The sequence below is a fragment of the Alnus glutinosa genome, chromosome 5 (genome assembly GCF_958979055.1).
Source record: "Alnus glutinosa chromosome 5, dhAlnGlut1.1, whole genome shotgun sequence".
NCBI classification, from domain to species: domain Eukaryota; kingdom Viridiplantae; phylum Streptophyta; class Magnoliopsida; order Fagales; family Betulaceae; genus Alnus; species Alnus glutinosa.
This window is the reverse complement of record NC_084890.1, coordinates 14,993,774-15,009,219: the sequence shown is the minus strand read 5'-3', so window position 1 is coordinate 15,009,219 and position 15,446 is coordinate 14,993,774.

The window sequence follows — 15,446 nt, the reverse complement described above, 5'->3', positions numbered from 1 at the left end:
ACCCGGGTCCTTCTGAGACCATTAGGGGGAGTAATTTTTATTTTTTTATTTTATTACTCTGTTTTACCCTTTGTCCCTTTGTGACAAAAAGGGGGAGTAATTTTTGATTTCGACCGGGAATGTATTTCCAAACCGGTCAAGTGTTTTTTGTCCTAGAATGGCCAAAGGGGGAGTTTGTTAGTTTTATTGGCCTCATTCTGTGTATGGACAAAAACACTTGTGTGTAAAAGATGCTGTAAAGAGGGATTCCACTATTCAGAGTGATGTTAGAAGATTCTGCCTGCAAGTCAGAAGAATTCAAGTTCCCTGTCAGCCGTCCAGACGATCGAGCCATCCCGTCTGGACGCCCATCTGTTCCAGCCGTCCGGACGACCTTCAGTGATCGACCAGCTTCAGATTCTTTCCAAGTTCAGAATAAGGGAAGATCGATACATCCATCCGGACGATGTTGGTGTCCAGTCCGGACGCGCGTCTCCATAAGGCAAGAATCGCAATTCAAATATCATGGTCCGGACTTCAGTCAGCCTTGGTCCGGACACGCGTGCAACTAATATGGAAATTGTCGATTCGACTTCAACCATCGGGACGCCTGCCCTTCATGGTTCGGACGCGCGCATAACTGATATGGAGATTGCGTGTTGAAGAATTGCTGTCCGGACGTTCATCCCCCTTGGTCCGGACGCGCGAAGCCTTATATGGAAATTACTTGCAGTGGACGTGCGACCGTCCGGACGTCAGTGTCTCACCGTCAGGACGTGGCTCTTAAACAGATTTTCAGCGAAATTTTCGAAAAATCCTGTCGCACAGTTGTCCGTCCGGACGGCTCAGGTTCACCGTCCGGATGGCGTCCGTACATATGACAGCAGTTGACCATTCTGCACCTCAGCCTATAAATAGAGGCCCCTGGGCATTGAGAACTGCAAGAATTCGGTATTGAATTTTGCAAGAGCTCAGAGAAGTTCAAGATCCCTCTGAAGCCGTTACAAGTGTGCTGCGCTACATCTGAAGTCTACAAGTACAATGAAGAGGTCAATGAAGAGATACATGATCTTACTAATAACCATGATTTCATGACTATGCTCAGAGGGCTACTAGATGGTTGCAACAAGAAGCTACATCCATTTGTGGGCTGATGAGTGCCAAATATTGCAAATGTGGACCCTTTAATTTGTATTTACTAAACCTTTAGTTTTGTTATTTTCTAATGTTTTTGGTTAGTTTTGGTATTTTAGTATTTTGCAGGTCATCGAGAGAAAACAATAGCTTTAAGGTGAAAGAAAACACACTTTGAGAAGGCCTAGATGATGTGGTTATGCTTAACTAAATCAAGGAGGTGACTAAATTGGAATTTCTCTAATTAGAGTCAAAATTGGATTGGACTAAATTTTAGATTCTGCATATGTCATAGTATTTGGCCATAACTTTCAGCTCAAGTATCAGATTAAGATGAATCTGTTAGTTTGTAATTGGCCACATTCTGTTGGACAATTCTTTGTAAAGATGCTTTTTATCAGGGATTCCGCTATTCAGAAGTGTCTCCAGAAGATTGTGCACAGTTTGCAAGTCAAAAATTTTGGTTCCCTGCTAGCCATCCGGACGACGTGTCATCCTGTCCAGACGCCCAACTGTCCAATGCATCAGCCGTCCGGACAACATGTCAAATCGTCCGGACGCCCATCAGACTAAAGCTTCATCCATCTGGACGACGTGGATTCCCGTCGGGACCTTCCTCTGTGTCGAGAAGCTTCGAACTGCTCCAGCTTGCATCCGTCCAGACGATTCAGCAGCTCGTCCAGAGGATCCTCATTGTTCGAATCAAGCCTCATGATTTCTTTCCAAAACACAAATATGGGATGATTGCTGCAACCGTCCGGACGACATAGATTCCCATCCAGACGCGCTCATCCATAAGGCAAGTATCGCAATTCAAATCCAGACGTCCGGAAGCCAGTTAGCATGGTTCGAACGCGCATGCATCAAATATGGAAATTACGTGCAACAGATCAGCCGTCCGGAAGACCATCTTCCTGGTCTGGACGCGCGAAGCCTCTATATGGAAATTACTTGCAGCGAACATGCGATCGTCCGGACGACAGGGCATCACCGTCCGGGTGCGGCTCTCAAAAGGGAATGATCTTTAGCGAAATTTTTGGAATTTCGGTCGCACAGTTGTCCATCCGGAAGGCGCCCAGTTTTAATCATCTAGACGCTCATTTGACCTGTCAGCCTAGAAATAGAGGCCCCTATGCTTGAGAACAGCAAGAATTCGGTATTGAAATCCACTAGTGCTTAGAGAGCTATATTGTGAGTTTATTGAGCTGAGTTGATCTCTCTGAAGTCGTTGTTGTGTGTGCTGTTGCTGCGCTTTACTTGAAGTCTATTTTAGGGGTTGGCCTTAAGGTAAAGGATTCCATTGAAAACCCCTTCAGGTAGGAGACCTGGTTGGGAGGCGTTCGTGTTGGGTTACACGTTAGAGAGCAAGGTACGACCACTGCATCAAGGGTATGTGAGTGTTACTACTTTGTATCTAGTCTTGTCTTCTGAATAGTGGATATCCTAGGTTTCGCTGCCCTGGAGTGATTTTTCTCATATTGAGTTTTCCACTTCGTTAACAAAAATTCTTGTGTTATTTATTTTCTGCATTGTTATTTTGCTAGCACTTTGTGCACATACTTGCTTTATATTAGAAGTCAATTTGTATTTTTCAGAATCAACTGGCGTTGGAAAGCTAACTCAAAATAATATAAATAATTGTGAAATAGGATTTTCCTAATTCGGACGGCTACTATGCCAAGAGTGTCCTGCAATATAAGAACGCAAATCTGGACGAATTCTATTCCGATTTATACTATGATTGCTTATAAATTTGACTAGGAGATTGAAGTCCGATTTTTCTAGAAATTTTAAGGCTTTTAGGGTTTGTTTTCTCTCTATAAATTGGCATCTAAGCCTCAATAAGAGGGAGGAGTTAGAGACCATAAATATTTTCTTTTTAGTTTAGTTTTTCTTTAGGGTAGGTATTCTTTTCAATAATCATGTGTAGCTAGATTTTCAACTAAGGTTGAGAATGAAGCCTCACCATTGAAGAGCAACAATATTTTCATGTAAGTTTATACTATTCGATTTTATGAGTTTTTGATTTCTAATTGTTCTACTTCAATTCAATTCTAGAGATGATTCTTGGATATCTATTGTGATTTACGGATACATGTGATGATTTGAGATAATTTCATTTAATTGATTCCTTGGGTTTTTATTTATCAAAACGTTGGATATTCATTGTGTTTTGTTCTACGGATACATTTGATGATTTGGTTTAAACCAGATATCTTTTGTGATTTGTGTAAAGAACGGATTCATTGAATGATTTAATGATTTTTTGAAGCATAAAATTTGTATGGTGAGAACTTCGGATGTGTATTAATGAATATGAGAATATGTTGCTATGATTTGGTAGGTGTGGATTTCAAAACCTTAGTATCTTTTGTTTTGTTTTATTTTATTTATGTTTTTCTTTTATTTATCAAAATCAAACCTTTTTTGGAACTAGGTTAAGATTTAATTAGTTTAGAAATAAATTTTGTTTTCAAAAACACAATTCTCTGTGGGATCGACCTCGCACTTGCAATCCATTAACTGCAAACGATTTGTGCACTTGCGAGTACAATTAAAATTCACATCATGGACCATGAAGCAGAAGTACCGGTTGAACCAGTTCCTATTGAAGTGGTCCAGTCAATGCTGCTTTTATCTCAGTCTCATTCAGAGGTTGAGATAAACAATGACGAGAATGTCTTATAGCAGCAAGCAGTGCAGCCAGGGCAGTAGTGCAACCACCACATCAGCAACCCCAGTAGCCACCATGACAGCCACCTGATGAGAAGGAGGAGGATGAGGAAGCCTTTGAGTTGAGTGATTTTGAAGTAACGGACTATGAGGAAGAGGACATCTTTGTAGGTAAAGATAACGATGTTATACGCAAAGCTAGGGAGGATACAAACAAATGGTTTCGCATGTGGGATAAAGTGGGGACATCAAATATTGGAGTTGATGACATAAATAACCCAGATGAGGAGTCTTATGACAATGACAACTTTGAAAGTTTAGACACTAAAGAAGAAGACAGTGAAGGGTCACCTAAATGAGCTAGGAGGAGATACTCAGAATGGAAGCCCAAGCGGGACTTGAAAGACAAAGTGGAGTTGAAAGTAGGGTTGAATTTTTCCAACCCCACTGAATTTAAGGAAGCGTTACAACTATTTGCGGTGTAGAATCCCTTCGATTATAAGTATATGCACAACGAGAAAAAGTGGGTCTCCGCCTTTTGCAAGAGAAAATGTGGATGGAAAATACATGCGTCTTGGTCGAATTGTAAAAAATGTTTCCAGATCAAGACTTTCAATGCAGAGCATAACTGTGGCAGCCACTGCCATAACAAGAGGGCAACAATCAAGTGGGCTGCACATCGATATGTGGACACTTTTCGGGACCAGAGAGATTTTAAAGCCAAAGCGTTGAAGGAAATGATAAAAATGGATTACAATGTTGAGCTGCCACTAGGGGTGTAAACGAGGTGAGCTACTCGTGAGCTTATTCGAGATCGGCTCGAATAAACTCGACTCGTGCTCGAATCGATTATTAAATGAGCTACTCGTGAACATGAAATTAGGCTCGATTATTAAACGATGCAAACTCATATAAACTCATCTCAACTCGATTAAAGCTTGTGAACCCGCTCGTATGAGGATCGATTCGTTTATTAAGGCACGACTCATGTGTGTGTGTGTGTATATATATATATATATATTGTAGCAAATAACAATGGTCAATATATATTAAGTAATAATAAATAATTGGTTATATGTATATTAAATAGTAAAAGTGAATAAAAACAATACTTAATCTATTAATCATATGATCTAATTAAATTCAGATACTTAATTTGCCAGTCATATTATTCATGTAATATAATAGCTTTATATAATCATATAATAATATAACATTGTGCCATATGACATATAATCACTATATCAGTTAAATATGATTATATGTTCAAGTATTATCATTAGATACTTAAGAAACATTAGATCACGTGATTCAAAATATAAGATCATATAATCAAATGATAATACTTAGATCGTATAATCATATGATATATGTACTATCAATACATAGTTATGAATTATGATAATTATGACTCATAATGATCATACTTATCACAGATAATCTCATAAGTCATATAATATGATTCATATATACATATACATATACAGCTTAAGCTATAAGTATACAAATTCATACTAATAAAATGATTGGGTATCTAGCTAATTAGTTACAAAGATTAAGTATGATTTAAAATTCTAAGCATCTCACCATTCTTAATCATACTTAAATACAATGGTTAGCTATATAGATTACATATGTAAGTATGAATTCACATTAATCATATGATATAATGACAATTTCAAAACTTAATAACATTATTCATATACAATAACAATGATTATGGTTATGATTATGATTAATTGAAATCACCAATGTATTAATTATAACCACGAATAAAGTATTGTCATTATAATTTATATCATATGATTTTTATGATTATATATATTATGATTATAATTTAGACCCCATTATCATATAATCTAACATTGTGTTATATAATCATTAAATAATATGATCTAAGTATTATCATTAGATTAAAAAAGAAAAGTATCATTAGATACATAGGACCATATAATATTATATAATAATTATCATTGTTAATGTTATTAACTTAATATATGTTAGTTAATATTTATATTGACTATTTTTACAATTTTCTATCATTAGCTACTTAAGAATCGTTTGATCACATGATTTAAGTTATAAGATGAAATGATAATATAAAAATAATTTTTTTTTTTTTTCTTTTTTTGTTTTTTTTTTTTTTTTTTTTTTTTTTTTTTTTTTTTTTTTTGAGATTATACGATACAATCATTAGATATGTATTAAGTATGTAAGGGTGCGTTTGGAATTGCGATTTCGTAGATAATAAGTGCGATTTTAAACCAAATCGCAAAACATAAATCGTTTGGGAACTGCATTTTTAAAAATTGCGATTTGAAATCGTAGAAAATATGTTTTTTCAAATCGCAGGCAAGATGATGTTTTTTTGAAAACGCAGAATTTTAAAGGCTAATTTGCGATTTTAAAGGCTAAACTACGATTTTGCCAAATGCTTAACTGCGTTTTTAAAAATCATTTTTTCAAATCGCACATTTTAAAATCGTTATTTTAAATCGCACTTTTTGAAATCACAAACCCAAACAGACCCTAAGTATATAGAATAAGTATCTAAGTATATAAATGAAGTGATAAGGATTAGAATCACCAATATGTTAATTATAATCACAAATTAAGTATTATCATAAATATTATTAGTAGAATTTAAATCATATGATTATATGTATTATCATTGAAATTTAGATCACATGATCATATGATTTAACATTGTGCTATATAATCATTAGATCATATGATCTCAATATTATCATTAGACCAAAAGAAAGTATTATTATTAGATACATATGACCATATGATTATATAATAATTATCATTGTTAATGTTATTAACTTAGTATATGTTAGTTAATTTTATATGGACTACTATTACAATTTTTCTTATCATTAATTATTTAGGAATCCTTAAATCATATGATTTAAGATCTAAGCTAAAATGATAATACATTTTTGTTCGAAATCATATGATAATATTTAGATCATATTATATGATAAATCCAGCACATTTAGGCCCACATAGAAACAGAACTAAACTTAGAAAATAGGTGTAATTAAAATGTCATGACAATTTAATGTGATTAAGTATTTGCTGTCAATTACAAGAAAGAATTAATGATAATTCAATAAAAATGCACTATTAAGATGCATAGTTTAGAAACAATTTGCTTTCTTGAACTACGGAAATGTCATAACATTCAACAACTTTATATACTTTTCTTTGGAAAAAGAATTAAATATATATTTTTGAGCTTAATAATAATCAATTCATTAACAGAAATTCCTCGTAGATGCCAAAGTGGGTAATTATTAAGCTAAAGTTTGAAACCTAAAAATTTTGTTTATTAGAAGAAAATGGTTTGACTTGGAAAAGAAAAAAAAATTGAATTCACAATGCAGGCCCATCGTTACTCTTCTTTTTTAATTTATTTATTTTTAATAATCATTACTCAACTTTCATGCCACCATCATTACTCTACCCTCTCTTGATTTGAATAGACTAAATAGTTATTGCTATACTTTCACCGTGTCAGACAAAGCAAGTGAAAATATTCAAATTTGATTTTGGTGCAGGTTTTTGATAGGACACGAATGACTTTCCACGGTTGATTAAAACTTTTCTTTTTTTCTAATCCATGTGGACCGTCGATCTAGTGAAGCGGGGTACAGCTATAAAGGCAGGAAAATGCATAGCTGCTTCTACGTCCATGAAATGTCTACATGATGACTTGATCCAACGGTGCACATTGAGTCATCATCTCGAACATTTTAATTGAAGGTCAATATTGCATCGATGACTGATGTGGCTTCGATTTCTCCAAACGACTTAACACAAGTGAATTTTATATGAGTTGGGATGCTGGAACGCGCAAAAAAATCGTGTGAGGTGGATGTCCAATGGGCTCGACGTAGTGGGAAGTGATGAACGACTGGATTTGTTTGGCAAATCTGGTCTTACAAAACAACGGCCTTGAATGAATTCAGTAAGCCCACGTGGACAAGTCTTTCACCCTTATGCGTTGCACTAAAAAGAAGCTGCCTTTCAACCCAAACATGGACTTTATTTTCTCGCTTGGTTTTCTTTCATACTTTATTTTTCTCAAAGCTACCAGACCCTTCTTTGTTTCTCCCATTCTCACCATTTTCTCACACATGGTAACAACTCTTCATTTGCAAGTTACAATGTCTCTGACACTGCCTTCTTTCTTATTCTGAACATTGTACATCACTATCTACAGTACACAACCATGACTATGCCCACAACTCTATTTCTTATTCACAGTGTAATGTCAGTTACACGCCCCTGGGCTTGTGGTGCGCAACGAACTGTGCTTTTTATGGGGTTGACAGTGGCCATACGTAGGAGTGCTCTGTGTGCTCGGTGTTATCCAGTGGACTGAGGAGGAGCTGCAGTCGTGCGGTGCTGATCTACAAGCCGAGCTCAAGCCGAGTACTCGAGCTCGAGCTCAGCCAAAATGATCGAGCTCGAGCTCGGCCAAAATGATCGAGCTCGATCTCGATCTCGCACAGGGATTTCACCATGACGAGCCGAGCTCGAACACATATTGGAGGCTCATGTCAAGCTCGAGCCAGACAAAAAAAAAAAAGGAGATCGGCTCGTTTACACCCCTAGCTGCCACCGTACGAAGAAAATGGCAATTGACATTCTGGATGGAAGAGATGGTGAGCAGTATAAGCACACCAAAGAGTATGCCAATGCATTACTATAGTGGAATTTGGGTTGCTCAACATACATTCAGAGGGATGGAGTGTTCTTCCAAGAGATGTATGTTTCGTTGGTAGCTTGTAAGCAAGGCTTCTTGGCCGGATGTAGGCCAATGATATGTGTGGATGCATGTTTTATGAAGGGAAAATGGGGTGTCCAATTGCATACAGACATTTCCCCGGATGAAAATGATGATATTTACCCGATTGCATATGCGATATGCGAGACCAAGACGAGGGACACATGGGCATGGTTCTTGAGAATATTTTTGGATGATATTGGGTATCAACGTGAGCACATGTGGTCATTCATGTCCGACAGACACAAGGTAATATTTAATGCAATTGTCTTATGATCATTTACATATTACCAACATTATTTTAATGTCATTTTTGCTAAAACAGGGGCTGCTCGATGCTCTGGATGATTTGAAGCCTAGCCTAGAGCACATATATTGTGTGAAGCATTTGCATGCAAATTTCAAGAGCAAAGGATTTAAGGGAAAATAGTTCAAGGATGCAATGTGGGATGCAGCTAGGGCACCCAACGAGATACAAATCAAGTACTACCTCTCTGAGATTAGAGGTATGGACGAAAGAGCATACACTTACCTTGAGAAAGTAGACCCAAAGATGTGGTCATGACATGCATTCAGAATCAGCAGCTACAGTGACATCTTAAACAACATTACTGAGAGTTTTAATGCATGGGTGTAGGAAGCAAGAGACAAACTGATTCTGACTTGCATGAAGACCATAAGGCAGCAAGTAATGAATCGGTTCGATCAGAAAAGGGTTGGAGCAGCAACTTCAACAAATATCATTTGCCTTAAGATCGTGAAAAAGTTAGAGAGAAACAAGAAAGAGGCTAATGACTGATGTTAGTTTTTGTGTTGGATGCATTCTGTTGGACAAAATCACTTCTATGTAATGTTGCTGCTTTCATAGGGATGATGTTTTATTCAGAGTTTACACTTCAGTTATAAGCTTCAAGAAGACTCTGTGCAGAATTCAAATCAGTCAGTTCAGGTCCTTTGCATCCGTCCGGACGACGTGGTCTTCCGTCCGGACCCTCATATGTCAAAGCATCATCTGTCCGGACGACGAGAGAACTCTTCGTCCCGACGCCCATCAGTGTCTAGAAACTTCGAATTGTTCAAGATTGCATCTGTCCGGACGTAATGGCAAACCGTCCGGCCGCTATTCAATGTTCGAGAAGAATTCGGCGTTCAAGTGCATCCATCCGGACGACGTGGCAATACATTCCGGACGCCATTCAATGTTCGACAAGTAATAGGGTTTTTGTCTCAGACACATATATGGGAAGCCAGCTACAACCGTCCGGACAATGTGTACTCCCGTCCGGACACTAACCTTGATAAAGCAAGTTGTGCAGAAGAAGTTCAACCGTCCGGACATCAGACTCCATGGTTCGGACCCTCAAACCTTATTATGGAAATTGCGCGTAGCGAAAGTGCAACCGTCCGGATGCTAGGGCAACACCGTCCAATATTTTGATCTTAACTTTCTACTCAAATATCAGATTGGGACGAAATTGGCGTCATTGGAAAGCTAACAAAAAATGATGCAAATTGGTAGTCCAGACGGCCACTAGAAACATTCAGACAGCCCTCCGTCCAGACGGAAAGGTAGTAGCGTTCGGAAGGCCCTGCCAAAAATGAGAATTTTTCAAAATTGCTTTTCAGACACAAAAATAGTTGCTCGTCCGGATGCCCAAGTCTGCTGTCTGGACGTGTATGCCAGAGACTTCGATTCTAACTAGAACTAGGGCTTCTAAAGCCTATAAATAAGAGGCTCTAGGCATTTATTTTGTATAGAATTCGGTGGTGACTTCCTTATAGCTTAGAGATGGTGTTTAGGGAAATATTGAAGATCTGCTAACTCTCTAGCTTTTGCCAGTGTGCGATTTGATCAGTTGTGAAGTCTACCGTAGGGGTTGGCCCTAAGGTAAAGGATTCCATTGAAGACCCCTTTCAGGTAGGAGACCTGGTTGGGAGGCGTTCGTACTGGGTTACACGTTAGAGTTCAACGTACGACCACTGCATTAGGGGTATGTGAGTGCTACTGCTTTGTAACTAGCTTTGTCTTCTGAATAATGGATATCCTAGGTTTGGCTGCCTCGGAGTGGTTTTTCTCTTAATTGAGTTTCCACTTCGTCAACAAAATATTTGTCTCCTTTAATTTCCACATTTTAATATTTTGTTGCACACTGTTCACACACATTTGTTAAATTAGAAGTCATTTAATTTTTCAATTGGTATTAGAGCAGGTACACTCCGTTTAAATGATTTAATTCCTGAGTGTGATCCTTATCTCTTTGTGACTTCTATTTTTTTATTACACCTTTTATCATGGATTTCTCTCAGTTATCTAAAGAAAATTATGATATTGAGCTCTCCAAAGTTTTTGCTAAATTTGATAAAATTGTTTCTCAAAAAGAGCTAAAAAATGTGAAGCAATAAAACTTTGATTGTTCAGTTATCTGAATCACATGCTTTGATTGACTATTTGAAATCTGAGAATACCATGCTATTTAACATTATTAATACACTTGAGAATAAATTAAAGGAATCTGAAAATCTCTTGAAAAAATTCTCAAGTGATAATTTGAAAAGCATGTTGTGTATTCATTCAGATATTTCTAACAAGCTTGATTTCTGCTGATTTAAGTACTTCTACTTCACATGCTTCTGATTCTGAATTAGATTCTGTTAATATTAAGCCTGTGATAGTAGATGCAGCTTGTTCTGAAAATTCTTGCTTAAATAACTATGTGAAGCCTAACTCCAAGGATTCGGGAACACAAGGTAAGTTTGTTCCTATTTGTCATCATTGTGGGAAGGTTGGTCATATTAGACCAAAGTGTTATCTGTTAAAATCCCACGGACCTTGGAAGAAGCAGGAGGATTCCAGAAAAAGGCTTTCTTGAGAAAACCTCTTCAGATAAATATGTTCCACCCCATAGGAGGCGTATATCTCAAAGAGGTAAGGACTTTGTTATTTGTGAAAATGCTAATCTTAAATTTGCAGAGCCCTTCAAGAAGCATTTCAGCAAACAAAGTCAACTTACCTACTATCATTGTGGTGTCTTTGGACATATTAGGCCACACTGTCCTCAGATATGACATCAGCAGCCTCGAATTAGTAAAACAGAGTAAAAGACAAGTCTAGCTCTAAACCTTCCAAGCCTCATCATGCTTTTCGGCAACAACGGCATTATCCTCAAAAGGATTCTCCCTCATGCCATCACTGTGGTAAGTATGGCCACATCAAAGCCGAATGCTTCAAAGTGAAGCCTCACAAGCCCAAGAAGAATCAGACCAATGAAGGGCTTGTCAACATGATGAAGAATGTCCTAGTCAGACTGATCAATTGGGACATGACTCACACCCCTACCTCACAGGTAGAGAAGGTATGGGTAAGGAAGGATGAGACCATTCACCCCTTGAGGGGGAGTTGACTCACCTAGTAGGTGATGTCTCCCATGCCTAGGATTTTGGTTCCTATATCCTAGTGCATGTCAGATATTTTTTGGGGATGACAGTTAAAGCACGTCGGGCGGCTGCTTTTCTGTCTTGGTATTTCTAAACCTCTCTCATTGAGGACAGGTTTGAATTTACCTTACATGCTGGGCCTAGATGTTATTTCCTTTTCCATCAGCATGTTCTTGTTGTTTTTCTGTCTCATTTTTCAACCAAAAAATAAAAAATAAAAATTGGGGGCGGAATTTTATTTTTTTTCTCTTGATAGCTTTTCAGATATTGCATGTGTTTTTTCCTGATATCTCAGTTCATTGTGTATTGATTAAATATGCTTATATATGATTGAGAGTTTATCCATGATATCTGCTAAGTTTTCCTGTTGCATCTTAATGATAGATAGTTACTTTCCTCATGCGATGAAAATGTGCACTATCCAAGGCTCTCCTAAGGTACATCATTTTCTTCTCTGACTTCTTGCTTCTGAAAATTCTAATGAGAGAGATGTTTTTGATTAGATGGTCAAATTGATCAAAATACTAGTTGAACCTAAAACCTAAAAATTCTGGCACTCTCTAGGTTGCAGCATCAAAAGAATCAAGCAGTTACTATTATGAATTTTGTACTTATATTCACTACTTCTGTGCTGAAATAATTCTTGTCCTTCATGGTGCAAGTAAAATTTTAGCTTATCCTTCATGGTACAAGTAAAACAATTAGGTGCTAGGCCCTAGTAATTAATAAGGTTTGACTTTTGACTGATCTTTCATTGATTTTATCTCTTGTCTAGAAAATCTAGTTGCTTTTTGTCATATCAGTTAAATTCATACCTTTTGGGAAAAGTCTTCACACACACACACACACACACGCATTGCATGAGTTGAGTAATCTATTTAAAATTCCTATCTGCAGGAAAATTTGTGCTTATTGAATACTTAACTCTCATTTATATCTTTGCATATTTTTGCAATGCTATTTGACTGTTTTATCAGTTTATTATACATGCGTGTTCTGAAGCTAACTTTAGGAAAAAATATTTTTCTGCAAATTTTTCTCCAGTTTCAGATTTTCAGTGTGAAGCGTCCAGACGGACCTATTCTTACGTCCGGACGAGTGCAATCTTGCTGTACGCTGTCCTAGCAGTAGCCGCTCGGATGGTTAAGTGACATGTCCGGACGGGATCTCTAGAGGAATATGTCGTCTAGCACCTCCTAGCACAATATCTGACAGATGGATCCTTTGGAAAACTGACCGTTGTTGAAGTCGGATGTTCAAATTCCAAACGTCTCAGGATTAAGATGAGCTTTTTCCCCTAACTCATGCAGAGCTTTCCGTAGCATTCCCTCAGATCTTTATCAGTTAGAAGTTCAGTGGTGAATCTCCTCATTTATCTTGCAGACAAGTTGCTTAGAGGGTGTCAATCTACGGATAACCAGTTTCAAGCTTTGCAAAACAAGAGATTGAAGGTTTTTAGTCCATAGTTCCCGGCTTCCTGAGCTAGAAGCCAAAGTAGTACAAATCCAGCTTTTTATATAGATTTCTGTCCATTACTTTATTTCAGTCGATCAGCAGGATTTGGTACTTGGAGGATTTTTGTTCCTCTCTTTTAGGCGACTTGCAGACTCTTCTTTATTTTCCTATTGTTTTGGATTTTAGAACGTTTTTGTCTGTGGATATTATTACTGTGTTTACCTTTGTCCTTCAGAGACACTTAGGGGGAGTAATTTTTGTATAGTTTTTCTTCTTACTCTGTTTTACCCTTTGTCCTTTTGTGACAAAAAAGGGGGGAGTAATTTTTGATTGGACCGTGATTGTATTTTTAACCGGTCAAGTGATTTTTGTCCCAGAATGGCCAAAGGCGGAGTTTGATAGTTTTTGTGTTGGTTGCATTCTGTTGGACAAAATCACTTCTATGTAATGTTGCTGCTTTCACAGGGATGCTGTTTTATTCAAAGTCTACACTTCAGTTATGAGCTTCAAGAAGACTCTGTGCAGAATTCAAATTAGTCAATTCAGTTCCTTTGTATCTGTCCGGACGACGTGGTCTTCCTTCCGGATGCTCATTTGTCAAAGCATCATCCGTCTGGACGACGAGAACTTTCCGTCTGGACGACCATCAATGTCTAGAAACTTTGAACTGTTCAAGATTGCATCTGTCTGGACGTAATGGAAAACTGTTCGGCTGCTATTCAGAGTTCAAGAAGAATCCAGTGTTCAAGTGCATCCGTTCGGACAACGTGGCAATATTGTCCGGACTCCATTCAGTTTTCGACAAGTAATAGGGTTTCTGTCTCAGATACAGATATGGGAAGACAGTTGCAACCGTCTTGACGATGTGTTTTCCAGTCCAAACGCTATCCTTGATAAGGCAAGTCATGCAGAAAATGTTCAATCGTCCGGATGTCAAACTCCATGGTCCGGACGCTCAGACCTTACTATGGAAATTGCTTGCAGCGGAAATGCAACCGTCCAGACGCTAGGGCAACACCGTCCGGACACCCTCTGATATTTTGATCATAACTTTCTACTCAAATATCGGATTGAGATGAAATTAGTGTCATTAGAAAGCTAACAAAAAATAATGCAAATTGATAGTTTGGTCGGCCACTAGAAACGTTCGGAAGGCCCTATATCCAGATGGAAAGATAGTAGCATCCAGACGGCCTTGCCAAAATTCGAGAATTTTTCAGAATTGCTTTTCAGACACTGAAATAGTTGCTTGTCCGGACGCCCAAGTCTGCCGTCCGAACGCGCGTACCAGAGACTCTGATTCTGACTAGAATTAGGGCTTCTAATGCCTATAAATAAGAAGCTCTAGGTATGCATTTTGTACAAAATTTGGTGGTGAATTCCTTATAGCTTAGAGAGGGTGTTTAGGGAGATATTGAAGATTTGCTAGCTCTCTAGCTTTTGCCAGTGTGTGATTTGATCAGCTGTGAAGTCTATCTTAGGGGTTGGCCCTAAGGTAAATGATTCCATTGAAGACCCCTTCAGGTAGGAGACCTGGTTGGGAGGCGTTTGTGTTGGGTTATTACACGTTAGAGTTCAAGGTACGACTATTGCATCAAGTGTATGTGAGTGCTACTGCTTTGTAAATAGCTTTGTCTTCTGAATAATGGATATCCTGGGTTTGGCTGCCCCGGAGTGGTTTTTCTCTTAATTAAGTGTCCTCTTCGTCAACAAAAATATTTTTCTCTTTTAATTTCCGCATTTAATATTTTGTTGTACACTGTTCACACACACTTGTTAAATTAGAAGTCATTTAATTTTTCAACCAAAAATAAATAATGACTTCTAAATTACCAAGTGTATGTTCGTGTGCAACAAAATGTCTTAAATGTGGAAAATAAAAGAGACAAGATATTTGTTGACGAAGTGAAAACTCTGTGAAGATAAAAATCACTCCGGGGCAGCCAAACCTAGGATATCCACTATACAGAAG